A 26,820-nucleotide genomic window follows, 5' to 3' on the forward strand; every position below is an offset into this window, starting at 1 on the left:
TCTCATTATGTGCATTTATTGTATTTTCCTCTTGGGATTCTAAGGTCTGGATTTCGTTATAGATTCTTTCCTGATCAACCATCTGATTAATATCTCTGTCCTCTCTATTTCCTACTAGGCGGATTTCTATTCCATCATTTCTTTTATCCCTCCACTCATTTGGGGTGGCCCAATTATGGACCAACGCAGTTGTTACTATTTCGTTCCCATTTTGCAGTGGGGAGTGGTCTATTATTTCTCCCTCTTCCATTTCTGCACATTTCATCGTTTCATGTAAACTCCTTTCAATTTCGTGCCTGCTCAGTGCAAGGAGTGAGTCTATTTGGGACTCATCCTCCTGCTCTTCCGCTAATATTTTGTCTACGAGAGATTCAAACAGTTCATCCGTCGTCTCATTTTCCTGGTGGTATACAGATTCGACCCTTATGTCCATTTCCTCACATTTTTCGTTCTGCCTATTTTCATCCTCCCGACACATTTCGTTTTCATCATCAGCGAATTCACATTGCTCGTTATTCTCATTTTCATTTTGCGTTACCGTATCAGCCTGTGTCCTATCAATTGTAACAATTTTATCCCCTCTCCTCCTTTTCCTGGTTTCGGGTTCAGGTATAGTGACATTCTCTTGTCTATTTCGTACATCCCTTGCTTTATGCCAATTGTAATGATTTCGCAGGGCTCTCGTACCTGGGAAAGTTTCCCCACATTGTTCACATTTAAACGCGAATACTTCAGGTTGATCATCTTCCGGGTAATCCTCTGCAGGTGCCTCGCAGGTATGCCCTGACGGTCTCCTCCCCAATTCAGTATTACATCTACCACATATGTTAGTGGTGTTAGTAATCTTAATGTTATGATCCCGTAGTAGATGCCGCTCCACTGAGGCTCTCGCAGACGTCCAAGTTTTAGACTTGAACGCCGCTCTACAACCTCTTTCAGTGCAATTAAAGTGGTCGGGGGGCGGAAATCTTACTATGAGCGTGCTATCGCTCCTTTCTAGGGGAGGGATACGCCTTCTATTTCTTTCCATAATGTATATCAGACATCAATTCGCACAGGGGAGTTGTTTACTGTGATAGGTATTCAGTCTAGCTATCATTTTCTCTCAACCTAGGCTGTTAGGAGTCATAAATTATGTATATATCAGTTTCCTAAATCTAAACAGGCTTGGGATACGCCTTCTCAATGATTGTGTGTATAACGTCCGTCTATCGATTACTTTCACGGTCAGGTTCACTAGTCAGCTGGCGAAGCACACCTAAAGTTCAGTATGGGGGTGTCATCAATTTCTCCTGCGTAAGCAGTAGCTGATTACCTCAGCCCACCTGCAATACGCCAGGATCTAGGGGCCTCCAAGACCTATCAAGACCGACACCGACCAAGGAGTGTGCATATCTCAACTGCAATACCCAACTATCAATTACTCTCCCAATCAATCAATTTACAAGTCGCAACTAGAGTCCACTACGGGATGCCATTAATTTTCCGCGCAAGCAGTAGCTGATTACCTCAAAGGGTTGCGAGCCCTCGATCTATTTATCTATCTGCGTTCACTAGAAATAAAGGGGTTCATCGGTTTATCTCGCCCAAGCAGTAGCAGCTCGAAAGCGCCCACCTGCAATGGGGGAGAAACTAGGGGGATCCCTGACACCTATCACGACCGACACCGACCACCCCCCCGGCCAATTTAAACACGTGTGGCTCGGACCTGTAGCCGATGTCGGCGCTTGAAGAGCACCATCCACACTCATAGACCCCCCAGATGAATAAGTCTCACTATGTGAGAATATTTGCCAAAAGACCAAGATCAAAATGTTTAGAGATGATTAAGCTGATAAGAACAGATACTACACTTTGATCTTAGCCAAAAGGCCGAGAAGCGATGACGAGAGCACGCGGTTTTCCGGTTTATATTATCAATGTTTCAACAGCTGGGGTGAGAGTTAGTGGTGTTAGACACCTTTCATTCAATCCAAAATAGATATGGCCCAAATAAATGTAAATCTTAGACGCTGCTATTTGGTTCCAATAAGTGCTTTCATTTTCATGCTTGTGTAATTTGCGGTTCTATCTCGATTTGAAATTGCACTACTAGCATGTATTTAACAAGTCCCTATACATACATAGCTGCTACGCAACCCATCCGCCATGTTGGTGCCATTCACAACATCCAGTATATATTGCATGAAAATCGGAAAATTACATTTATTAAAGCTATCTCAATGTTTCATCAGCTTTTCATGGATTATTTACCAATCATTCCATTGTTAAATGTTATTGTTTTCGTATTGTAAACAGCCAGAAAATTGTTGCATAGCAATAGTGCGCTCACAGATAGAACAGTTTCGGTTTGCGTTACACAGTTGGAAATAGGCATCAAATATCTTCAAGAAAGCACAACCAACTACATATACGTACATTTCGAAACATAAATAGCTGTAAACTATACCATAATCATTTTATTCCTCTCAGTTGTGCCCATGTTCAAGACGTAAAACAAGAAGAAATGCCAACAGATGGCAGTAGATTGCTCACCGATGGTAGTAACCGAGTGCAGGCAGGTAATTTCTCGTCATAATATAAAAATGCTTCTATTTTCTGTGTTTTCTATTTCCTAGTGACTTTTCTGCCTACATTAAAAAGAGTACTAGTGCAGAAAACACATCTATGTTTGTGGTAAAATTGTAACCTCTTACTGTCGATTCGGTGAGGCAGTTTGATTGGGCAAATGACTTGGATTTCATGAGCATACTTACCTGGCGTAGGGGCTACCGTGATCAGCAAGGCGGTTCCCCCGGGGTGAGATCCTTCCATTGCACTTCGGTTGGGTTGACCCCCGCGAATACCCCAAACGTGGGTATCTCGGGCGCGTAATTTTTGTTAGTCGGGACTGCGTTCGCGCTGTCCCGGAATAAAACAATTCAAACGTAGACACTAGTTGGCAAGCTCAGTGGTAGAGTGCCCACTACTATGGTTTCGGTTTGTAGTTGTGGGTGTTACTCAGACTTTCATAATCATCCGTCTTGTGTAGCCTTTAAACTGTGCCGTGCGTGTAAAACTGAAACATTTACCACTCTGACTTGTTACAGATAAATATCCTGATTCATACGAAAACTACAGAACGTGATATATCCAAGCAGTCCATCTATCCAAGTACTAACACTGCTTCACTTTGGTGATCGAACGAGGACTACTATTCTCAACGTAGCATGGCCCTTCGCTACATGTTACTTCATTTTCTTCCAAATGTGGCAGGCTCAGTGCTAAAGCGCTTACTTCGATACCCACACAAGTAAATTTGTGGTCAACAATATCGTGTCCGTGGGATTTCACACACATTCTCATTCCACCAAATTTTTCATCATCATCATTCACTTGACTTACCCCTTACTTTTAGCCTGAAGTTCAAGAAGGAAAGAAAGAAAAAAAAAGTGGGACGTTAAACTGGATGATTTCATTTTCTTCCTATTCTCTCTGCAATAGAATCAAGATTCATTCCATCGTATCACCAGTATTCATTAAAAAATAAAATAAGAAATTAAAGAAACAAATACATTAAAAAAAAAAGTGATAAAAGCAGTTTAAAAGAGAGAAACTAATAGGATTTTAAACAAAATAGAACATTATTTATTGGCATAGAAATACATAAATGGAAAGCTATATAAATCGAGAAATTAGAAATTCGATAAATTAATAAAATAAATATTTATAACTTTCATACACAACAAATTGAACATGAGAAAATGACAAACACAAGATGGATATAGACTGAATATTGTAAAATAGAAAATGAAGAAAACAGTTTCTATTCTTTAATCAAAAAAAAAAAACTCTATTTAATTATAAATATTGACTGATGTGACTTCCTTCAAGAACCACCACTAAAACATGTTCGATTTCGACGTGTTAAATATTTCAAAAACTATCGTCATTGTGAGCAAGAATTTCCACATGAGTCAAGTGTGCGGGAAAATTGTCCCAAGATTTTTTTTTTTTTTGAACTCTCGCTAAGTGAAAATTTGTCAAAACGTTTTGGGATTGTGTAAAAATGATGCTTTGGGTAATATTATCATGGGTGATGAGACAATACGACACCAAAACAAAGAGGCAATTGGCACACGTCGACGTCGCAAAACACCATGCTCATTGTATTTTCTGACATTAGGCGGATCGTTCACCATGAGTTTGTGTCTCAGGAAACAAGTCTAAATTTCACGTACAAGTCCTCAACAGACTGAGAGAGAGCAAGGATTCAGTGCGTGGTGATATCAGCGGTGATTGGATACTGTATCATGACAACGCGCCAGCCCACACTGTCCTGGGCGTGACCAATTACCTGGTCAAATCTAACGTGGCAATTCTGCCATCCTACAGTCCGGACTTGGCTCCCTCAGGCTTCTTTTTGTTTCCCCGTTCGAAATTCTGCCTGAAAGGACATCGTTACAGAACAATTGACGTGGTGAAAGCAGCTTTTGAAATGGCTTTAAACGCATTGCCAGCACAGACCTTCCAGGATGCCTTTGCAGATTGGAAATCATGCTGCCAAAGATGGATCGATGCAATAGTTTGAATAATGCTAATCCACATTATGTAAATAAATGGTGACATTACTTTCCGGACAGACCTTGACCATGTTGCAGAAAGAATGTCACTTGAATGACAGAAATGAGGCTTCATGTAGGTAACAAGTAGAACTCGAACCCATGACCCACCAAGATGAGAGAGAAGAACTATGGTTCAATTTGATTTAGGTGTGCCGATCCCAACTATACTGCAATGCTGGGCCGACACGTGGTGAGGGTGTGGCAAGCCACAACCACCTCACCTCAGTCCAAAAATCAGTTTAATATTCTGGACCCACAATGTGGGTCGTATCAGATATTAAGCTGATAAGAACAGATACTACACTTTGATCTTAGCCAAAAGGCCGAGAAGCGATGACGAGAGCACGCGGTTTTCCGGTTTATATTATCAATGTTTCAACAGCTGGGGTGAGAGTTAGTGGTGTTAGACACCTTTCATTCAATCCAAAATAGATATGGCCCAAATAAATGTAAATCTTAGACGCTGCTATTTGGTTCCAATAAGTGCTTTCATTTTCATGCTTGTCTAATTTGCGGTTCTATCTCGATTTGAAATTGCACTACTAGCATGTATTTAACAAGTCCCTATACATACATAGCTGCTACGCAACCCATCCGCCATGTTGGTGCCATTCACAACATCCAGTATATATTGCATGAAAATCGGAAAATTACATTTATTAAAGCTATCTCAATGTTTCATCAGCTTTTCATGGATTATTTACCAATCATTCCATTGTTAAATGTTATTGTTTTCGTATTGTAAACAGCCAGAAAATTGTTGCATAGCAATAGTGCGCTCACAGATAGAACAGTTTCGGTTTGCGTTACACAGTTGGAAATAGGCATCAAATATCTTCAAGAAAGCACAACCAACTACATATACGTACATTTCGAAACATAAATAGCTGTAAACTATACCATAATCATTTTATTCCTCTCAGTTGTGCCCATGTTCAAGACGTAAAACAAGAAGAAATGCCAACAGATGGCAGTAGATTGCTCACCGATGGTAGTAACCGAGTGCAGGCAGGTAATTTCTCGTCATAATATAAAAATGCTTCTATTTTCTGTGTTTTCTATTTCCTAGTGACTTTTCTGCCTACATTAAAAAGAGTACTAGTGCAGAAAACACATCTATGTTTGTGGTAAAATTGTAACCTCTCACTGTCGATTCGGTGAGGCAGTTTGATTGGGCAAATGACTTGGATTTCATGAGCATACTTACCTGGCGTAGGGGCTACCGTGATCAGCAAGGCGGTTCCCCCGGGGTGAGATCCTTCCATTGCACTTCGGTTGGGTTGACCCCCGCGAATACCCCAAACGTGGGTATCTCGGGCGCGTAATTTTTGTTAGTCGGGACTGCGTTCGCGCTGTCCCGGAATAAAACAATTCAAACGTAGACACTAGTTGGCAAGCTCAGTGGTAGAGTGCCCACTACTATGGTTTCGGTTTGTAGTTGTGGGTGTTACTCAGACTTTCATAATCATCCGTCTTGTGTAGCCTTTAAACTGTGCCGTGCGTGTAAAACTGAAACATTTACCACTCTGACTTGTTACAGATAAATATCCTGATTCATACGAAAACTACAGAACGTGATATATCCAAGCAGTCCATCTATCCAAGTACTAACACTGCTTCACTTTGGTGATCGAACGAGGACTACTATTCTCAACGTAGCATGGCCCTTCGCTACATGTTACTTCATTTTCTTCCAAATGTGGCAGGCTCAGTGCTAAAGCGCTTACTTCGATACCCACACAAGTAAATTTGTGGTCAACAATATCGTGTCCGTGGGATTTCACACACATTCTCATTCCACCAAATTTTTCATCATCATCATTCACTTGACTTACCCCTTACTTTTAGCCTGAAGTTCAAGAAAGAAAGAAAAAAAAAAGTGGGACGTTAAACTGGATGATTTCATTTTCTTCCTATTCTCTCTGCAATAGAATCAAGATTCATTCCATCGTATCACCAGTATTCATTAAAAAATAAAATAAGAAATTAAAGAAACAAATACATTAAAAAAAGTGATAAAAGTAGTTTAAAAGAGAGAAACTAATAGGATTTTAAACAAAATAGAACATTATTTATTGGCATAGAAATACATAAATGGAAAGCTATATAAATCGAGAAATTAGAAATTCGATAAATTAATAAAATAAATATTTATAACTTTCATACACAACAAATTGAACATGAGAAAATGACAAACACAAGATGGATATAGACTGAATATTGTAAAATAGAAAATGAAGAAAACAGTTTCTATTCTTTAATCAAAAAAAAAAAAACACTCTTTAATTATAAATATTGACTGATGTGACTTCCTTCAAGAACCACCACTAAAACATGTTCGATTTCGACGTGTTAAATATTTCAAAAACTATCGTCATTGTGAGCAAGAATTTCCACATGAGTCAAGTGTGCGGGAAAATTGTCCCAAGAATTTTTTTTTTTTTTTTTTGAACTCTCGCTAAGTGAAAATTTGTCAAAACGTTTTGGGATTGTGTAAAAATGATGCTTTGGGTAATATTATCATGGCTGATGAGACATGGATATTCCAATACGACACTAAAACAAAGAGGCAATTGGCACACGTCGACGTCGCAAAACACCATGCTCATTGTATTTTCTGACATTAGGCCGGATCGTTCACCATGAGTTTGTGTCTCAGGAAACAAGTCTAAATTTCACGTACAAGTCCTCAACAGACTGAGAGAGAGCAAGGATTCAGTGCGTGGTGATATCAGCGGTGATTGGATACTGTATCATGACAACGCGCCAGCCCACACTGTCCTGGGCGTGACCAATTACCTGGTCAAATCTAACGTGGCAATTCTGCCATCCTACAGTCCGGACTTGGCTCCCTCAGGCTTCTTTTTGTTTCCCCGTTTGAAATTCTGCCTGAAAGGACATCGTTACAGAACAATTGACGTGGTGAAAGCAGCTTTTGAAATGGCTTTAAACGCATTGCCAGCACAGACCTTCCAGGATGCCTTTGCAGATTGGAAATCACGCTGCCAAAGATGGATCGACGCAAGAGGACAATAGTTTGAATAATGCTAAATAAATGGTGACATTACTTTCCGGACAGACCTTGACCATGTTGCAGAAAGAATGTCACTTGAATGACAGAAATGAGGCTTCATGTAGGTAACAAGTAGAACTCGAACCCATGACCCACCAAGATGAGAGAGAAGAACTATGGTTCAATTTGATTTAGGTGTGCCGATCCCAACTATACTGCAATGCTGGGCCGACACGTGGTGAGGGTGTGGCAAGCCACAACCACCTCACCTCAGTCCAAAAATCAGTTTAATATTCTGGACCCACAATGTGGGTCGTATCAGATATTAAGCTGATAAGAACAGATACTACACTTTGATCTTAGCCAAAAGGCCGAGAAGCGATGACGAGAGCACGCGGTTTTCCGGTTTATATTATCAATGTTTCAACAGCTGGGGTGAGAGTTAGTGGTGTTAGACACCTTTCATTCAATCCAAAATAGATATGGCCCAAATAAATGTAAATCTTAGACGCTGCTATTTGGTTCCAATAAGTGCTTTCATTTTCATGCTTGTCTAATTTGCGGTTCTATCTCGATTTGAAATTGCACTACTAGCATGTATTTAACAAGTCCCTATACATACATAGCTGCTACGCAACCCATCCGCCATGTTGGTGCCATTCACAACATCCAGTATATATTGCATGAAAATCGGAAAATTACATTTATTAAAGCTATCTCAATGTTTCATCAGCTTTTCATGGATTATTTACCAATCATTCCATTGTTAAATGTTATTGTTTTCGTATTGTAAACAGCCAGAAAATTGTTGCATAGCAATAGTGCGCTCACAGATAGAACAGTTTCGGTTTGCGTTACACAGTTGGAAATAGGCATCAAATATCTTCAAGAAAGCACAACCAACTACATATACGTACATTTCGAAACATAAATAGCTGTAAACTATACCATAATCATTTTATTCCTCTCAGTTGTGCCCATGTTCAAGACGTAAAACAAGAAGAAATGCCAACAGATGGCAGTAGATTGCTCACCGATGGTAGTAACCGAGTGCAGGCAGGTAATTTCTCGTCATAATATAAAAATGCTTCTATTTTCTGTGTTTTCTATTTCCTAGTGACTTTTCTGCCTACATTAAAAAGAGTACTAGTGCAGAAAACACATCTATGTTTGTGGTAAAATTGTAACCTCTCACTGTCGATTCGGTGAGGCAGTTTGATTGGGCAAATGACTTGGATTTCATGAGCATACTTACCTGGCGTAGGGGCTACCGTGATCAGCAAGGCGGTTCCCCCGGGGTGAGATCCTTCCATTGCACTTCGGTTGGGTTGACCCCCGCGAATACCCCAAACGTGGGTATCTCGGGCGCGTAATTTTTGTTAGTCGGGACTGCGTTCGCGATGTCCCGGAATAAAACAATTCAAACGTAGACACTAGTTGGCAAGCTCAGTGGTAGAGTGCCCACTACTATGGTTTCGGTTTGTAGTTGTGGGTGTTACTCAGACTTTCATAATCATCCGTCTTGTGTAGCCTTTAAACTGTGCCGTGCGTGTAAAACTGAAACATTTACCACTCTGACTTGTTACAGATAAATATCCTGATTCATACGAAAACTACAGAACGTGATATATCCAAGCAGTCCATCTATCCAAGTACTAACACTGCTTCACTTTGGTGATCGAACGAGGACTACTATTCTCAACGTAGCATGGCCCTTCGCTACATGTTACTTCATTTTCTTCCAAATGTGGCAGGCTCAGTGCTAAAGCGCTTACTTCGATACCCACACAAGTAAATTTGTGGTCAACAATATCGTGTCCGTGGGATTTCACACACATTCTCATTCCACCAAATTTTTCATCATCATCATTCACTTGACTTACCCCTTACTTTTAGCCTGAAGTTCAAGAAAGAAAGAAAAAAAAAAGTGGGACGTTAAACTGGATGATTTCATTTTCTTCCTATTCTCTCTGCAATAGAATCAAGATTCATTCCATCGTATCACCAGTATTCATTAAAAAATAAAATAAGAAATTAAAGAAACAAATACATTAAAAAAAGTGATAAAAGTAGTTTAAAAGAGAGAAACTAATAGGATTTTAAACAAAATAGAACATTATTTATTGGCATAGAAATACATAAATGGAAAGCTATATAAATCGAGAAATTAGAAATTCGATAAATTAATAAAATAAATATTTATAACTTTCATACACAACAAATTGAACATGAGAAAATGACAAACACAAGATGGATATAGACTGAATATTGTAAAATAGAAAATGAAGAAAACAGTTTCTATTCTTTAATCAAAAAAAAAAAAAAAATAATATAAAAATTGCTGTGTGACATTCTTCCCGCACACTTGTACTCGATGTGGAAATTCTTGCTCACAATGACGATAATATTTCAAAAACTATCGTCATTGTGAGCAAGAATTTCCACATGAGTCAAGTGTGCGGGAAAATTGTCCCAAGAATTTTTTTTTTTTTTTTTTTTGAACTCTCGCTAAGTGAAAATTTGTCAAAACGTTTTGGGATTGTGTAAAAATGATGCTTTGGGTAATATTATCATGGCTGATGAGACATGGATATTCCAATACGACACTAAAACAAAGAGGCAATTGGCACACGTCGACGTCGCAAAACACCATGCTCATTGTATTTTCTGACATTAGGCGGATCGTTCACCATGAGTTTGTGTCTCAGGAAACAAGTCTAAATTTCACGTACAAGTCCTCAACAGACTGAGAGAGAGCAAGGATTCAGTGCGTGGTGATATCAGCGGTGATTGGATACTGTATCATGACAACGCGCCAGCCCACACTGTCCTGGGCGTGACCAATTACCTGGTCAAATCTAACGTGGCAATTCTGCCATCCTACAGTCCGGACTTGGCTCCCTCAGGCTTCTTTTTGTTTCCCCGTTTGAAATTCTGCCTGAAAGGACATCGTTACAGAACAATTGACGTGGTGAAAGCAGCTTTTGAAATGGCTTTAAACGCATTGCCAGCACAGACCTTCCAGGATGCCTTTGCAGATTGGAAATCACGCTGCCAAAGATGGATCGACGCAAGAGGACAATAGTTTGAATAATGCTAAATAAATGGTGACATTACTTTCCGGACAGACCTTGACCATGTTGCAGAAAGAATGTCACTTGAATGACAGAAATGAGGCTTCATGTAGGTAACAAGTAGAACTCGAACCCATGACCCACCAAGATGAGAGAGAAGAACTATGGTTCAATTTGATTTAGGTGTGCCGATCCCAACTATACTGCAATGCTGGGCCGACACGTGGTGAGGGTGTGGCAAGCCACAACCACCTCACCTCAGTCCAAAAATCAGTTTAATATTCTGGACCCACAATGTGGGTCGTATCAGATATTAAGCTGATAAGAACAGATACTACACTTTGATCTTAGCCAAAAGGCCGAGAAGCGATGACGAGAGCACGCGGTTTTCCGGTTTATATTATCAATGTTTCAACAGCTGGGGTGAGAGTTAGTGGTGTTAGACACCTTTCATTCAATCCAAAATAGATATGGCCCAAATAAATGTAAATCTTAGACGCTGCTATTTGGTTCCAATAAGTGCTTTCATTTTCATGCTTGTCTAATTTGCGGTTCTATCTCGATTTGAAATTGCACTACTAGCATGTATTTAACAAGTCCCTATACATACATAGCTGCTACGCAACCCATCCGCCATGTTGGTGCCATTCACAACATCCAGTATATATTGCATGAAAATCGGAAAATTACATTTATTAAAGCTATCTCAATGTTTCATCAGCTTTTCATGGATTATTTACCAATCATTCCATTGTTAAATGTTATTGTTTTCGTATTGTAAACAGCCAGAAAATTGTTGCATAGCAATAGTGCGCTCACAGATAGAACAGTTTCGGTTTGCGTTACACAGTTGGAAATAGGCATCAAATATCTTCAAGAAAGCACAACCAACTACATATACGTACATTTCGAAACATAAATAGCTGTAAACTATACCATAATCATTTTATTCCTCTCAGTTGTGCCCATGTTCAAGACGTAAAACAAGAAGAAATGCCAACAGATGGCAGTAGATTGCTCACCGATGGTAGTAACCGAGTGCAGGCAGGTAATTTCTCGTCATAATATAAAAATGCTTCTATTTTCTGTGTTTTCTATTTCCTAGTGACTTTTCTGCCTACATTAAAAAGAGTACTAGTGCAGAAAACACATCTATGTTTGTGGTAAAATTGTAACCTCTCACTGTCGATTCGGTGAGGCAGTTTGATTGGGCAAATGACTTGGATTTCATGAGCATACTTACCTGGCGTAGGGGCTACCGTGATCAGCAAGGCGGTTCCCCCGGGGTGAGATCCTTCCATTGCACTTCGGTTGGGTTGACCCCCGCGAATACCCCAAACGTGGGTATCTCGGGCGCGTAATTTTTGTTAGTCGGGACTGCGTTCGCGCTGTCCCGGAATAAAACAATTCAAACGTAGACACTAGTTGGCAAGCTCAGTGGTAGAGTGCCCACTACTATGGTTTCGGTTTGTAGTTGTGGGTGTTACTCAGACTTTCATAATCATCCGTCTTGTGTAGCCTTTAAACTGTGCCGTGCGTGTAAAACTGAAACATTTACCACTCTGACTTGTTACAGATAAATATCCTGATTCATACGAAAACTACAGAACGTGATATATCCAAGCAGTCCATCTATCCAAGTACTAACACTGCTTCACTTTGGTGATCGAACGAGGACTACTATTCTCAACGTAGCATGGCCCTTCGCTACATGTTACTTCATTTTCTTCCAAATGTGGCAGGCTCAGTGCTAAAGCGCTTACTTCGATACCCACACAAGTAAATTTGTGGTCAACAATATCGTGTCCGTGGGATTTCACACACATTCTCATTCCACCAAATTTTTCATCATCATCATTCACTTGACTTACCCCTTACTTTTAGCCTGAAGTTCAAGAAAGAAAGAAAAAAAAAAGTGGGACGTTAAACTGGATGATTTCATTTTCTTCCTATTCTCTCTGCAATAGAATCAAGATTCATTCCATCGTATCACCAGTATTCATTAAAAAATAAAATAAGAAATTAAAGAAACAAATACATTAAAAAAAGTGATAAAAGTAGTTTAAAAGAGAGAAACTAATAGGATTTTAAACAAAATAGAACATTATTTATTGGCATAGAAATACATAAATGGAAAGCTATATAAATCGAGAAATTAGAAATTCGATAAATTAATAAAATAAATATTTATAACTTTCATACACAACAAATTGAACATGAGAAAATGACAAACACAAGATGGATATAGACTGAATATTGTAAAATAGAAAATGAAGAAAACAGTTTCTATTCTTTAATCAAAAAAAAAAAAACACTCTTTAATTATAAATATTGACTGATGTGACTTCCTTCAAGAACCACCACTAAAACATGTTCGATTTCGACGTGTTAAATATTTCAAAAACTATCGTCATTGTGAGCAAGAATTTCCACATGAGTCAAGTGTGCGGGAAAATTGTCCCAAGAATTTTTTTTTTTTTTTTTTTGAACTCTCGCTAAGTGAAAATTTGTCAAAACGTTTTGGGATTGTGTAAAAATGATGCTTTGGGTAATATTATCATGGCTGATGAGACATGGATATTCCAATACGACACTAAAACAAAGAGGCAATTGGCACACGTCGACGTCGCAAAACACCATGCTCATTGTATTTTCTGACATTAGGCGGATCGTTCACCATGAGTTTGTGTCTCAGGAAACAAGTCTAAATTTCACGTACAAGTCCTCAACAGACTGAGAGAGAGCAAGGATTCAGTGCGTGGTGATATCAGCGGTGATTGGATACTGTATCATGACAACGCGCCAGCCCACACTGTCCTGGGCGTGACCAATTACCTGGTCAAATCTAACGTGGCAATTCTGCCATCCTACAGTCCGGACTTGGCTCCCTCAGGCTTCTTTTTGTTTCCCCGTTTGAAATTCTGCCTGAAAGGACATCGTTACAGAACAATTGACGTGGTGAAAGCAGCTTTTGAAATGGCTTTAAACGCATTGCCAGCACAGACCTTCCAGGATGCCTTTGCAGATTGGAAATCACGCTGCCAAAGATGGATCGACGCAAGAGGACAATAGTTTGAATAATGCTAAATAAATGGTGACATTACTTTCCGGACAGACCTTGACCATGTTGCAGAAAGAATGTCACTTGAATGACAGAAATGAGGCTTCATGTAGGTAACAAGTAGAACTCGAACCCATGACCCACCAAGATGAGAGAGAAGAACTATGGTTCAATTTGATTTAGGTGTGCCGATCCCAACTATACTGCAATGCTGGGCCGACACGTGGTGAGGGTGTGGCAAGCCACAACCACCTCACCTCAGTCCAAAAATCAGTTTAATATTCTGGACCCACAATGTGGGTCGTATCAGATATTAAGCTGATAAGAACAGATACTACACTTTGATCTTAGCCAAAAGGCCGAGAAGCGATGACGAGAGCACGCGGTTTTCCGGTTTATATTATCAATGTTTCAACAGCTGGGGTGAGAGTTAGTGGTGTTAGACACCTTTCATTCAATCCAAAATAGATATGGCCCAAATAAATGTAAATCTTAGACGCTGCTATTTGGTTCCAATAAGTGCTTTCATTTTCATGCTTGTGTAATTTGCGGTTCTATCTCGATTTGAAATTGCACTACTAGCATGTATTTAACAAGTCCCTATACATACATAGCTGCTACGCAACCCATCCGCCATGTTGGTGCCATTCACAACATCCAGTATATATTGCATGAAAATCGGAAAATTACATTTATTAAAGCTATCTCAATGTTTCATCAGCTTTTCATGGATTATTTACCAATCATTCCATTGTTAAATGTTATTGTTTTCGTATTGTAAACAGCCAGAAAATTGTTGCATAGCAATAGTGCGCTCACAGATAGAACAGTTTCGGTTTGCGTTACACAGTTGGAAATAGGCATCAAATATCTTCAAGAAAGCACAACCAACTACATATACGTACATTTCGAAACATAAATAGCTGTAAACTATACCATAATCATTTTATTCCTCTCAGTTGTGCCCATGTTCAAGACGTAAAACAAGAAGAAATGCCAACAGATGGCAGTAGATTGCTCACCGATGGTAGTAACCGAGTGCAGGCAGGTAATTTCTCGTCATAATATAAAAATGCTTCTATTTTCTGTGTTTTCTATTTCCTAGTGACTTTTCTGCCTACATTAAAAAGAGTACTAGTGCAGAAAACACATCTATGTTTGTGGTAAAATTGTAACCTCTTACTGTCGATTCGGTGAGGCAGTTTGATTGGGCAAATGACTTGGATTTCATGAGCATACTTACCTGGCGTAGGGGCTACCGTGATCAGCAAGGCGGTTCCCCCGGGGTGAGATCCTTCCATTGCACTTCGGTTGGGTTGACCCCCGCGAATACCCCAAACGTGGGTATCTCGGGCGCGTAATTTTTGTTAGTCGGGACTGCGTTCGCGCTGTCCCGGAATAAAACAATTCAAACGTAGACACTAGTTGGCAAGCTCAGTGGTAGAGTGCCCACTACTATGGTTTCGGTTTGTAGTTGTGGGTGTTACTCAGACTTTCATAATCATCCGTCTTGTGTAGCCTTTAAACTGTGCCGTGCGTGTAAAACTGAAACATTTACCACTCTGACTTGTTACAGATAAATATCCTGATTCATACGAAAACTACAGAACGTGATATATCCAAGCAGTCCATCTATCCAAGTACTAACACTGCTTCACTTTGGTGATCGAACGAGGACTACTATTCTCAACGTAGCATGGCCCTTCGCTACATGTTACTTCATTTTCTTCCAAATGTGGCAGGCTCAGTGCTAAAGCGCTTACTTCGATACCCACACAAGTAAATTTGTGGTCAACAATATCGTGTCCGTGGGATTTCACACACATTCTCATTCCACCAAATTTTTCATCATCATCATTCACTTGACTTACCCCTTACTTTTAGCCTGAAGTTCAAGAAAGAAAGAAAAAAAAAAGTGGGACGTTAAACTGGATGATTTCATTTTCTTCCTATTCTCTCTGCAATAGAATCAAGATTCATTCCATCGTATCACCAGTATTCATTAAAAAATAAAATAAGAAATTAAAGAAACAAATACATTAAAAAAAGTGATAAAAGTAGTTTAAAAGAGAGAAACTAATAGGATTTTAAACAAAATAGAACATTATTTATTGGCATAGAAATACATAAATGGAAAGCTATATAAATCGAGAAATTAGAAATTCGATAAATTAATAAAATAAATATTTATAACTTTCATACACAACAAATTGAACATGAGAAAATGACAAACACAAGATGGATATAGACTGAATATTGTAAAATAGAAAATGAAGAAAACAGTTTCTATTCTTTAATCAAAAAAAAAAAAACACTCTTTAATTATAAATATTGACTGATGTGACTTCCTTCAAGAACCACCACTAAAACATGTTCGATTTCGACGTGTTAAATATTTCAAAAACTATCGTCATTGTGAGCAAGAATTTCCACATGAGTCAAGTGTGCGGGAAAATTGTCCCAAGATTTTTTTTTTTTTGAACTCTCGCTAAGTGAAAATTTGTCAAAACGTTTTGGGATTGTGTAAAAATGATGCTTTGGGTAATATTATCATGGGTGATGAGACAATACGACACCAAAACAAAGAGGCAATTGGCACACGTCGACGTCGCAAAACACCATGCTCATTGTATTTTCTGACATTAGGCGGATCGTTCACCATGAGTTTGTGTCTCAGGAAACAAGTCTAAATTTCACGTACAAGTCCTCAACAGACTGAGAGAGAGCAAGGATTCAGTGCGTGGTGATATCAGCGGTGATTGGATACTGTATCATGACAACGCGCCAGCCCACACTGTCCTGGGCGTGACCAATTACCTGGTCAAATCTAACGTGGCAATTCTGCCATCCTACAGTCCGGACTTGGCTCCCTCAGGCTTCTTTTTGTTTCCCCGTTCGAAATTCTGCCTGAAAGGACATCGTTACAGAACAATTGACGTGGTGAAAGCAGCTTTTGAAATGGCTTTAAACGCATTGCCAGCACAGACCTTCCAGGATGCCTTTGCAGATTGGAAATCACGCTGCCAAAGATGGATCGACGCAAGAGGACAATAGTTTGAATAATGCTAAATAAATGGTGACATTACTTTCCGGACAGACCTTGACCATGTTGCAGAAAGAATGTCACTTGAATGACAGAAATGAGGCTTCATGTAGGTAACAAGTAGAACTCGAACCCATGACCCACCAAGATGAGAGAGAAGAACTATGGTTCAATTTGATTTAGGTGTGCCGATCCCAACTATACTGCAATGCTGGGCCGACACGTGGTGAGGGTGTGGCAAGCCACAACCACCTCACCTCAGTCCAAAAATCAGTTTAATATTCTGGACCCACAATGTGGGTCGTATCAGATATTAAGCTGATAAGAACAGATACTACACTTTGATCTTAGCCAAAAGGCCGAGAAGCGATGACGAGAGCACGCGGTTTTCCGGTTTATATTATCAATGTTTCAACAGCTGGGGTGAGAGTTAGTGGTGTTAGACACCTTTCATTCAATCCAAAATAGATATGGCCCAAATAAATGTAAATCTTAGACGCTGCTATTTGGTTCCAATAAGTGCTTTCATTTTCATGCTTGTGTAATTTGCGGTTCTATCTCGATTTGAAATTGCACTACTAGCATGTATTTAACAAGTCCCTATACATACATAGCTGCTACGCAACCCATCCGCCATGTTGGTGCCATTCACAACATCCAGTATATATTGCATGAAAATCGGAAAATTACATTTATTAAAGCTATCTCAATGTTTCATCAGCTTTTCATGGATTATTTACCAATCATTCCATTGTTAAATGTTATTGTTTTCGTATTGTAAACAGCCAGAAAATTGTTGCATAGCAATAGTGCGCTCACAGATAGAACAGTTTCGGTTTGCGTTACACAGTTGGAAATAGGCATCAAATATCTTCAAGAAAGCACAACCAACTACATATACGTACATTTCGAAACATAAATAGCTGTAAACTATACCATAATCATTTTATTCCTCTCAGTTGTGCCCATGTTCAAGACGTAAAACAAGAAGAAATGCCAACAGATGGCAGTAGATTGCTCACCGATGGTAGTAACCGAGTGCAGGCAGGTAATTTCTCGTCATAATATAAAAATGCTTCTATTTTCTGTGTTTTCTATTTCCTAGTGACTTTTCTGCCTACATTAAAAAGAGTACTAGTGCAGAAAACACATCTATGTTTGTGGTAAAATTGTAACCTCTTACTGTCGATTCGGTGAGGCAGTTTGATTGGGCAAATGACTTGGATTTCATGAGCATACTTACCTGGCGTAGGGGCTACCGTGATCAGCAAGGCGGTTCCCCCGGGGTGAGATCCTTCCATTGCACTTCGGTTGGGTTGACCCCCGCGAATACCCCAAACGTGGGTATCTCGGGCGCGTAATTTTTGTTAGTCGGGACTGCGTTCGCGCTGTCCCGGAATAAAACAATTCAAACGTAGACACTAGTTGGCAAGCTCAGTGGTAGAGTGCCCACTACTATGGTTTCGGTTTGTAGTTGTGGGTGTTACTCAGACTTTCATAATCATCCGTCTTGTGTAGCCTTTAAACTGTGCCGTGCGTGTAAAACTGAAACATTTACCACTCTGACTTGTTACAGATAAATATCCTGATTCATACGAAAACTACAGAACGTGATATATCCAAGCAGTCCATCTATCCAAGTACTAACACTGCTTCACTTTGGTGATCGAACGAGGACTACTATTCTCAACGTAGCATGGCCCTTCGCTACATGTTACTTCATTTTCTTCCAAATGTGGCAGGCTCAGTGCTAAAGCGCTTACTTCGATACCCACACAAGTAAATTTGTGGTCAACAATATCGTGTCCGTGGGATTTCACACACATTCTCATTCCACCAAATTTTTCATCATCATCATTCACTTGACTTACCCCTTACTTTTAGCCTGAAGTTCAAGAAAGAAAGAAAAAAAAAAGTGGGACGTTAAACTGGATGATTTCATTTTCTTCCTATTCTCTCTGCAATAGAATCAAGATTCATTCCATCGTATCACCAGTATTCATTAAAAAATAAAATAAGAAATTAAAGAAACAAATACATTAAAAAAAGTGATAAAAGTAGTTTAAAAGAGAGAAACTAATAGGATTTTAAACAAAATAGAACATTATTTATTGGCATAGAAATACATAAATGGAAAGCTATATAAATCGAGAAATTAGAAATTCGATAAATTAATAAAATAAATATTTATAACTTTCATACACAACAAATTGAACATGAGAAAATGACAAACACAAGATGGATATAGACTGAATATTGTAAAATAGAAAATGAAGAAAACAGTTTCTATTCTTTAATCAAAAAAAAAAAAACACTCTTTAATTATAAATATTGACTGATGTGACTTCCTTCAAGAACCACCACTAAAACATGTTCGATTTCGACGTGTTAAATATTTCAAAAACTATCGTCATTGTGAGCAAGAATTTCCACATGAGTCAAGTGTGCGGGAAAATTGTCCCAAGAATTTTTTTTTTTTTTTTTTGAACTCTCGCTAAGTGAAAATTTGTCAAAACGTTTTGGGATTGTGTAAAAATGATGCTTTGGGTAATATTATCATGGCTGATGAGACATGGATATTCCAATACGACACTAAAACAAAGAGGCAATTGGCACACGTCGACGTCGCAAAACACCATGCTCATTGTATTTTCTGACATTAGGCGGATCGTTCACCATGAGTTTGTGTCTCAGGAAACAAGTCTAAATTTCACGTACAAGTCCTCAACAGACTGAGAGAGAGCAAGGATTCAGTGCGTGGTGATATCAGCGGTGATTGGATACTGTATCATGACAACGCGCCAGCCCACACTGTCCTGGGCGTGACCAATTACCTGGTCAAATCTAACGTGGCAATTCTGCCATCCTACAGTCCGGACTTGGCTCCCTCAGGCTTCTTTTTGTTTCCCCGTTTGAAATTCTGCCTGAAAGGACATCGTTACAGAACAATTGACGTGGTGAAAGCAGCTTTTGAAATGGCTTTAAACGCATTGCCAGCACAGACCTTCCAGGATGCCTTTGCAGATTGGAAATCACGCTGCCAAAGATGGATCGACGCAAGAGGACAATAGTTTGAATAATGCTAAATAAATGGTGACATTACTTTCCGGACAGACCTTGACCATGTTGCAGAAAGAATGTCACTTGAATGACAGAAATGAGGCTTCATGTAGGTAACAAGTAGAACTCGAACCCATGACCCACCAAGATGAGAGAGAAGAACTATGGTTCAATTTGATTTAGGTGTGCCGATCCCAACTATACTGCAATGCTGGGCCGACACGTGGTGAGGGTGTGGCAAGCCACAACCACCTCACCTCAGTCCAAAAATCAGTTTAATATTCTGGACCCACAATGTGGGTCGTATCAGATATTAAGCTGATAAGAACAGATACTACACTTTGATCTTAGCCAAAAGGCCGAGAAGCGATGACGAGAGCACGCGGTTTTCCGGTTTATATTATCAATGTTTCAACAGCTGGGGTGAGAGTTAGTGGTGTTAGACACCTTTCATTCAATCCAAAATAGATATGGCCCAAATAAATGTAAATCTTAGACGCTGCTATTTGGTTCCAATAAGTGCTTTCATTTTCATGCTTGTCTAATTTGCGGTTCTATCTCGATTTGAAATTGCACTACTAGCATGTATTTAACAAGTCCCTATACATACATAGCTGCTACGCAACCCATCCGCCATGTTGGTGCCATTCACAACATCCAGTATATATTGCATGAAAATCGGAAAATTACATTTATTAAAGCTATCTCAATGTTTCATCAGCTTTTCATGGATTATTTACCAATCATTCCATTGTTAAATGTTATTGTTTTCGTATTGTAAACAGCCAGAAAATTGTTGCATAGCAATAGTGCGCTCACAGATAGAACAGTTTCGGTTTGCGTTACACAGTTGGAAATAGGCATCAAATATCTTCAAGAAAGCACAACCAACTACATATACGTACATTTCGAAACATAAATAGCTGTAAACTATACCATAATCATTTTATTCCTCTCAGTTGTGCCCATGTTCAAGACGTAAAACAAGAAGAAATGCCAACAGATGGCAGTAGATTGCTCACCGATGGTAGTAACCGAGTGCAGGCAGGTAATTTCTCGTCATAATATAAAAATGCTTCTATTTTCTGTGTTTTCTATTTCCTAGTGACTTTTCTGCCTACATTAAAAAGAGTACTAGTGCAGAAAACACATCTATGTTTGTGGTAAAATTGTAACCTCTCACTGTCGATTCGGTGAGGCAGTTTGATTGGGCAAATGACTTGGATTTCATGAGCATACTTACCTGGCGTAGGGGCTACCGTGATCAGCAAGGCGGTTCCCCCGGGGTGAGATCCTTCCATTGCACTTCGGTTGGGTTGACCCCCGCGAATACCCCAAACGTGGGTATCTCGGGCGCGTAATTTTTGTTAGTCGGGACTGCGTTCGCGCTGTCCCGGAATAAAACAATTCAAACGTAGACACTAGTTGGCAAGCTCAGTGGTAGAGTGCCCACTACTATGGTTTCGGTTTGTAGTTGTGGGTGTTACTCAGACTTTCATAATCATCCGTCTTGTGTAGCCTTTAAACTGTGCCGTGCGTGTAAAACTGAAACATTTACCACTCTGACTTGTTACAGATAAATATCCTGATTCATACGAAAACTACAGAACGTGATATATCCAAGCAGTCCATCTATCCAAGTACTAACACTGCTTCACTTTGGTGATCGAACGAGGACTACTATTCTCAACGTAGCATGGCCCTTCGCTACATGTTACTTCATTTTCTTCCAAATGTGGCAGGCTCAGTGCTAAAGCGCTTACTTCGATACCCACACAAGTAAATTTGTGGTCAACAATATCGTGTCCGTGGGATTTCACACACATTCTCATTCCACCAAATTTTTCATCATCATCATTCACTTGACTTACCCCTTACTTTTAGCCTGAAGTTCAAGAAAGAAAGAAAAAAAAAAGTGGGACGTTAAACTGGATGATTTCATTTTCTTCCTATTCTCTCTGCAATAGAATCAAGATTCATTCCATCGTATCACCAGTATTCATTAAAAAATAAAATAAGAAATTAAAGAAACAAATACATTAAAAAAAGTGATAAAAGTAGTTTAAAAGAGAGAAACTAATAGGATTTTAAACAAAATAGAACATTATTTATTGGCATAGAAATACATAAATGGAAAGCTATATAAATCGAGAAATTAGAAATTCGATAAATTAATAAAATAAATATTTATAACTTTCATACACAACAAATTGAACATGAGAAAATGACAAACACAAGATGGATATAGACTGAATATTGTAAAATAGAAAATGAAGAAAACAGTTTCTATTCTTTAATCAAAAAAAAAAAAACACTCTTTAATTATAAATATTGACTGATGTGACTTCCTTCAAGAACCACCACTAAAACATGTTCGATTTCGACGTGTTAAATATTTCAAAAACTATCGTCATTGTGAGCAAGAATTTCCACATGAGTCAAGTGTGCGGGAAAATTGTCCCAAGAATTTTTTTTTTTTTTTTTTGAACTCTCGCTAAGTGAAAATTTGTCAAAACGTTTTGGGATTGTGTAAAAATGATGCTTTGGGTAATATTATCATGGCTGATGAGACATGGATATTCCAATACGACACTAAAACAAAGAGGCAATTGGCACACGTCGACGTCGCAAAACACCATGCTCATTGTATTTTCTGACATTAGGCGGATCGTTCACCATGAGTTTGTGTCTCAGGAAACAAGTCTAAATTTCACGTACAAGTCCTCAACAGACTGAGAGAGAGCAAGGATTCAGTGCGTGGTGATATCAGCGGTGATTGGATACTGTATCATGACAACGCGCCAGCCCACACTGTCCTGGGCGTGACCAATTACCTGGTCAAATCTAACGTGGCAATTCTGCCATCCTACAGTCCGGACTTGGCTCCCTCAGGCTTCTTTTTGTTTCCCCGTTTGAAATTCTGCCTGAAAGGACATCGTTACAGAACAATTGACGTGGTGAAAGCAGCTTTTGAAATGGCTTTAAACGCATTGCCAGCACAGACCTTCCAGGATGCCTTTGCAGATTGGAAATCACGCTGCCAAAGATGGATCGACGCAAGAGGACAATAGTTTGAATAATGCTAAATAAATGGTGACATTACTTTCCGGACAGACCTTGACCATGTTGCAGAAAGAATGTCACTTGAATGACAGAAATGAGGCTTCATGTAGGTAACAAGTAGAACTCGAACCCATGACCCACCAAGATGAGAGAGAAGAACTATGGTTCAATTTGATTTAGGTGTGCCGATCCCAACTATACTGCAATGCTGGGCCGACACGTGGTGAGGGTGTGGCAAGCCACAACCACCTCACCTCAGTCCAAAAATCAGTTTAATATTCTGGACCCACAATGTGGGTCGTATCAGATATTAAGCTGATAAGAACAGATACTACACTTTGATCTTAGCCAAAAGGCCGAGAAGCGATGACGAGAGCACGCGGTTTTCCGGTTTATATTATCAATGTTTCAACAGCTGGGGTGAGAGTTAGTGGTGTTAGACACCTTTCATTCAATCCAAAATAGATATGGCCCAAATAAATGTAAATCTTAGACGCTGCTATTTGGTTCCAATAAGTGCTTTCATTTTCATGCTTGTGTAATTTGCGGTTCTATCTCGATTTGAAATTGCACTACTAGCATGTATTTAACAAGTCCCTATACATACATAGCTGCTACGCAACCCATCCGCCATGTTGGTGCCATTCACAACATCCAGTATATATTGCATGAAAATCGGAAAATTACATTTATTAAAGCTATCTCAATGTTTCATCAGCTTTTCATGGATTATTTACCAATCATTCCATTGTTAAATGTTATTGTTTTCGTATTGTAAACAGCCAGAAAATTGTTGCATAGCAATAGTGCGCTCACAGATAGAACAGTTTCGGTTTGCGTTACACAGTTGGAAATAGGCATCAAATATCTTCAAGAAAGCACAACCAACTACATATACGTACATTTCGAAACATAAATAGCTGTAAACTATACCATAATCATTTTATTCCTCTCAGTTGTGCCCATGTTCAAGACGTAAAACAAGAAGAAATGCCAACAGATGGCAGTAGATTGCTCACCGATGGTAGTAACCGAGTGCAGGCAGGTAATTTCTCGTCATAATATAAAAATGCTTCTATTTTCTGTGTTTTCTATTTCCTAGTGACTTTTCTGCCTACATTAAAAAGAGTACTAGTGCAGAAAACACATCTATGTTTGTGGTAAAATTGTAACCTCTTACTGTCGATTCGGTGAGGCAGTTTGATTGGGCAAATGACTTGGATTTCATGAGCATACTTACCTGGCGTAGGGGCTACCGTGATCAGCAAGGCGGTTCCCCCGGGGTGAGATCCTTCCATTGCACTTCGGTTGGGTTGACCCCCGCGAATACCCCAAACGTGGGTATCTCGGGCGCGTAATTTTTGTTAGTCGGGACTGCGTTCGCGCTGTCCCGGAATAAAACAATTCAAACGTAGACACTAGTTGGCAAGCTCAGTGGTAGAGTGCCCACTACTATGGTTTCGGTTTGTAGTTGTGGGTGTTACTCAGACTTTCATAATCATCCGTCTTGTGTAGCCTTTAAACTGTGCCGTGCGTGTAAAACTGAAACATTTACCACTCTGACTTGTTACAGATAAATATCCTGATTCATACGAAAACTACAGAACGTGATATATCCAAGCAGTCCATCTATCCAAGTACTAACACTGCTTCACTTTGGTGATCGAACGAGGACTACTATTCTCAACGTAGCATGGCCCTTCGCTACATGTTACTTCATTTTCTTCCAAATGTGGCAGGCTCAGTGCTAAAGCGCTTACTTCGATACCCACACAAGTAAATTTGTGGTCAACAATATCGTGTCCGTGGGATTTCACACACATTCTCATTCCACCAAATTTTTCATCATCATCATTCACTTGACTTACCCCTTACTTTTAGCCTGAAGTTCAAGAAGGAAAGAAAGAAAAAAAAAGTGGGACGTTAAACTGGATGATTTCATTTTCTTCCTATTCTCTCTGCAATAGAATCAAGATTCATTCCATCGTATCACCAGTATTCATTAAAAAATAAAATAAGAAATTAAAGAAACAAATACATTAAAAAAAAAAGTGATAAAAGCAGTTTAAAAGAGAGAAACTAATAGGATTTTAAACAAAATAGAACATTATTTATTGGCATAGAAATACATAAATGGAAAGCTATATAAATCGAGAAATTAGAAATTCGATAAATTAATAAAATAAATATTTATAACTTTCATACACAACAAATTGAACATGAGAAAATGACAAACACAAGATGGATATAGACTGAATATTGTAAAATAGAAAATGAAGAAAACAGTTTCTATTCTTTAATCAAAAAAAAAAAACTCTATTTAATTATAAATATTGACTGATGTGACTTCCTTCAAGAACCACCACTAAAACATGTTCGATTTCGACGTGTTAAATATTTCAAAAACTATCGTCATTGTGAGCAAGAATTTCCACATGAGTCAAGTGTGCGGGAAAATTGTCCCAAGATTTTTTTTTTTTTTGAACTCTCGCTAAGTGAAAATTTGTCAAAACGTTTTGGGATTGTGTAAAAATGATGCTTTGGGTAATATTATCATGGGTGATGAGACAATACGACACCAAAACAAAGAGGCAATTGGCACACGTCGACGTCGCAAAACACCATGCTCATTGTATTTTCTGACATTAGGCGGATCGTTCACCATGAGTTTGTGTCTCAGGAAACAAGTCTAAATTTCACGTACAAGTCCTCAACAGACTGAGAGAGAGCAAGGATTCAGTGCGTGGTGATATCAGCGGTGATTGGATACTGTATCATGACAACGCGCCAGCCCACACTGTCCTGGGCGTGACCAATTACCTGGTCAAATCTAACGTGGCAATTCTGCCATCCTACAGTCCGGACTTGGCTCCCTCAGGCTTCTTTTTGTTTCCCCGTTCGAAATTCTGCCTGAAAGGACATCGTTACAGAACAATTGACGTGGTGAAAGCAGCTTTTGAAATGGCTTTAAACGCATTGCCAGCACAGACCTTCCAGGATGCCTTTGCAGATTGGAAATCATGCTGCCAAAGATGGATCGATGCAATAGTTTGAATAATGCTAATCCACATTATGTAAATAAATGGTGACATTACTTTCCGGACAGACCTTGACATGTTGCAGAAAGAATGTCACTTGAATGACAGAAATGAGGCTTCATGTAGGTAACAAGTAGAACTCGAACCCATGACCCACCAAGATGAGAAGAACTATGGTTCAATTTGATTTAGGTGTGCCGATCCCAACTGTACTGCAATGCTGGGCCGACACGTGGTGAGGGTGTGGCAAGCCACAACCACCTCACCTCAGTCCAAAAATCAGTTTAATATTCTGGACCCACAATGTGGGTCGTATCAGATATTAAGCTGATAAGAACAGAGTCAATCGTAATAATTTTTTAATTTTATGAATTATTATATAGGATAGATTCCTATCGTCAGTAACTTTAAAAACTTCACCCTTGTTGGGTTGACGTCATTTTACCTTTAAAATACAAGTTGTAGTTTACCTACCTGTCTTAACTTAAAATCTTAGGATTTTCTCCTTTGTCATTGCTCATATATATATATATTTTCTTTTCTTTATTTCATTTTATTCCTTTTATTTATATTAATGCGGAGGTACCTTGTCGTTTTCATATGTTCCTATCAGCCTAATACAAGACAGAAACATTAGTTTCTGTAATAAAACCCTGTACCATTCATTCCAATATGGATTAGATGGAGTCTGAAATTACAAAAATAAGAATGGAAGATGCACAGTCCATATTATTAAGATTTATATACATATTCATAAGTGAAGCTAAGTTAAAATTTTGTCAAAATTTAAAATCAGATTTTGCTATCACTTGCCCAGATCCCTTTTATTTTGTTTTCTTTCTAATATTGTTTCACACCAGTTAT

The 26,820-nt window shown here is 39.0% G+C and overlaps 15 non-coding genes and 2 pseudogenes across 15 annotated transcripts; 8 read left to right on the top strand and 9 right to left on the bottom strand.

The window, feature by feature from the left end:
• Positions 1-1,761: 1,761 nt before the first annotated feature.
• LOC145677992 (U2 spliceosomal RNA) lies at positions 1,762-1,884 on the bottom strand (annotated as a pseudogene).
• An 864-nt stretch (positions 1,885-2,748) lies between these two features.
• LOC145677978 (U1 spliceosomal RNA) lies at positions 2,749-2,910 on the top strand. The gene has a single exon (XR_014130136.1). It is a non-coding gene; the product is annotated as a U1 spliceosomal RNA (small nuclear RNA).
• A 1,836-nt stretch (positions 2,911-4,746) lies between these two features.
• Positions 4,747-4,939, bottom strand: LOC145677983 (U2 spliceosomal RNA). The gene has a single exon (XR_014130140.1). It is a non-coding gene; the product is annotated as a U2 spliceosomal RNA (small nuclear RNA).
• An 864-nt stretch (positions 4,940-5,803) lies between these two features.
• Positions 5,804-5,965, top strand: LOC145677990 (U1 spliceosomal RNA). Its single transcript, XR_014130147.1, has one exon. It is a non-coding gene; the product is annotated as a U1 spliceosomal RNA (small nuclear RNA).
• A 1,842-nt stretch (positions 5,966-7,807) lies between these two features.
• On the bottom strand, positions 7,808-8,000 carry LOC145677984 (U2 spliceosomal RNA). Its single transcript, XR_014130141.1, has one exon. It is a non-coding gene; the product is annotated as a U2 spliceosomal RNA (small nuclear RNA).
• An 864-nt stretch (positions 8,001-8,864) lies between these two features.
• Positions 8,865-9,026, top strand: LOC145677982 (U1 spliceosomal RNA). The gene has a single exon (XR_014130139.1). It is a non-coding gene; the product is annotated as a U1 spliceosomal RNA (small nuclear RNA).
• A 1,843-nt stretch (positions 9,027-10,869) lies between these two features.
• On the bottom strand, positions 10,870-11,062 carry LOC145677985 (U2 spliceosomal RNA). Its single transcript, XR_014130142.1, has one exon. It is a non-coding gene; the product is annotated as a U2 spliceosomal RNA (small nuclear RNA).
• Positions 11,063-11,926: 864 nt separating this feature from the next.
• Positions 11,927-12,088, top strand: LOC145677993 (U1 spliceosomal RNA). The gene has a single exon (XR_014130148.1). It is a non-coding gene; the product is annotated as a U1 spliceosomal RNA (small nuclear RNA).
• A 1,842-nt stretch (positions 12,089-13,930) lies between these two features.
• On the bottom strand, positions 13,931-14,123 carry LOC145677986 (U2 spliceosomal RNA). Its single transcript, XR_014130143.1, has one exon. It is a non-coding gene; the product is annotated as a U2 spliceosomal RNA (small nuclear RNA).
• An 864-nt stretch (positions 14,124-14,987) lies between these two features.
• LOC145677994 (U1 spliceosomal RNA) lies at positions 14,988-15,149 on the top strand. The gene has a single exon (XR_014130149.1). It is a non-coding gene; the product is annotated as a U1 spliceosomal RNA (small nuclear RNA).
• Positions 15,150-16,973: 1,824 nt separating this feature from the next.
• LOC145677987 (U2 spliceosomal RNA) lies at positions 16,974-17,166 on the bottom strand. The gene has a single exon (XR_014130144.1). It is a non-coding gene; the product is annotated as a U2 spliceosomal RNA (small nuclear RNA).
• Positions 17,167-18,030: 864 nt separating this feature from the next.
• LOC145677995 (U1 spliceosomal RNA) lies at positions 18,031-18,192 on the top strand. The gene has a single exon (XR_014130150.1). It is a non-coding gene; the product is annotated as a U1 spliceosomal RNA (small nuclear RNA).
• A 1,841-nt stretch (positions 18,193-20,033) lies between these two features.
• On the bottom strand, positions 20,034-20,226 carry LOC145677988 (U2 spliceosomal RNA). The gene has a single exon (XR_014130145.1). It is a non-coding gene; the product is annotated as a U2 spliceosomal RNA (small nuclear RNA).
• An 864-nt stretch (positions 20,227-21,090) lies between these two features.
• Positions 21,091-21,252, top strand: LOC145677979 (U1 spliceosomal RNA). The gene has a single exon (XR_014130137.1). It is a non-coding gene; the product is annotated as a U1 spliceosomal RNA (small nuclear RNA).
• A 1,841-nt stretch (positions 21,253-23,093) lies between these two features.
• On the bottom strand, positions 23,094-23,286 carry LOC145677989 (U2 spliceosomal RNA). The gene has a single exon (XR_014130146.1). It is a non-coding gene; the product is annotated as a U2 spliceosomal RNA (small nuclear RNA).
• An 864-nt stretch (positions 23,287-24,150) lies between these two features.
• Positions 24,151-24,312, top strand: LOC145677981 (U1 spliceosomal RNA). The gene has a single exon (XR_014130138.1). It is a non-coding gene; the product is annotated as a U1 spliceosomal RNA (small nuclear RNA).
• Positions 24,313-26,143: 1,831 nt separating this feature from the next.
• LOC145677991 (U2 spliceosomal RNA) lies at positions 26,144-26,325 on the bottom strand (annotated as a pseudogene).
• Between the last annotated feature and the right edge of the window lie 495 nt (positions 26,326-26,820).

The sequence above is a fragment of the Thermobia domestica genome, unplaced genomic scaffold (assembly GCF_964235325.1).
Source record: "Thermobia domestica unplaced genomic scaffold, izTheDome1.hap1.1 HAP1_SCAFFOLD_1689, whole genome shotgun sequence".
In the NCBI taxonomy this organism is placed as follows: Eukaryota; Metazoa; Arthropoda; class Insecta; order Zygentoma; family Lepismatidae; genus Thermobia; species Thermobia domestica.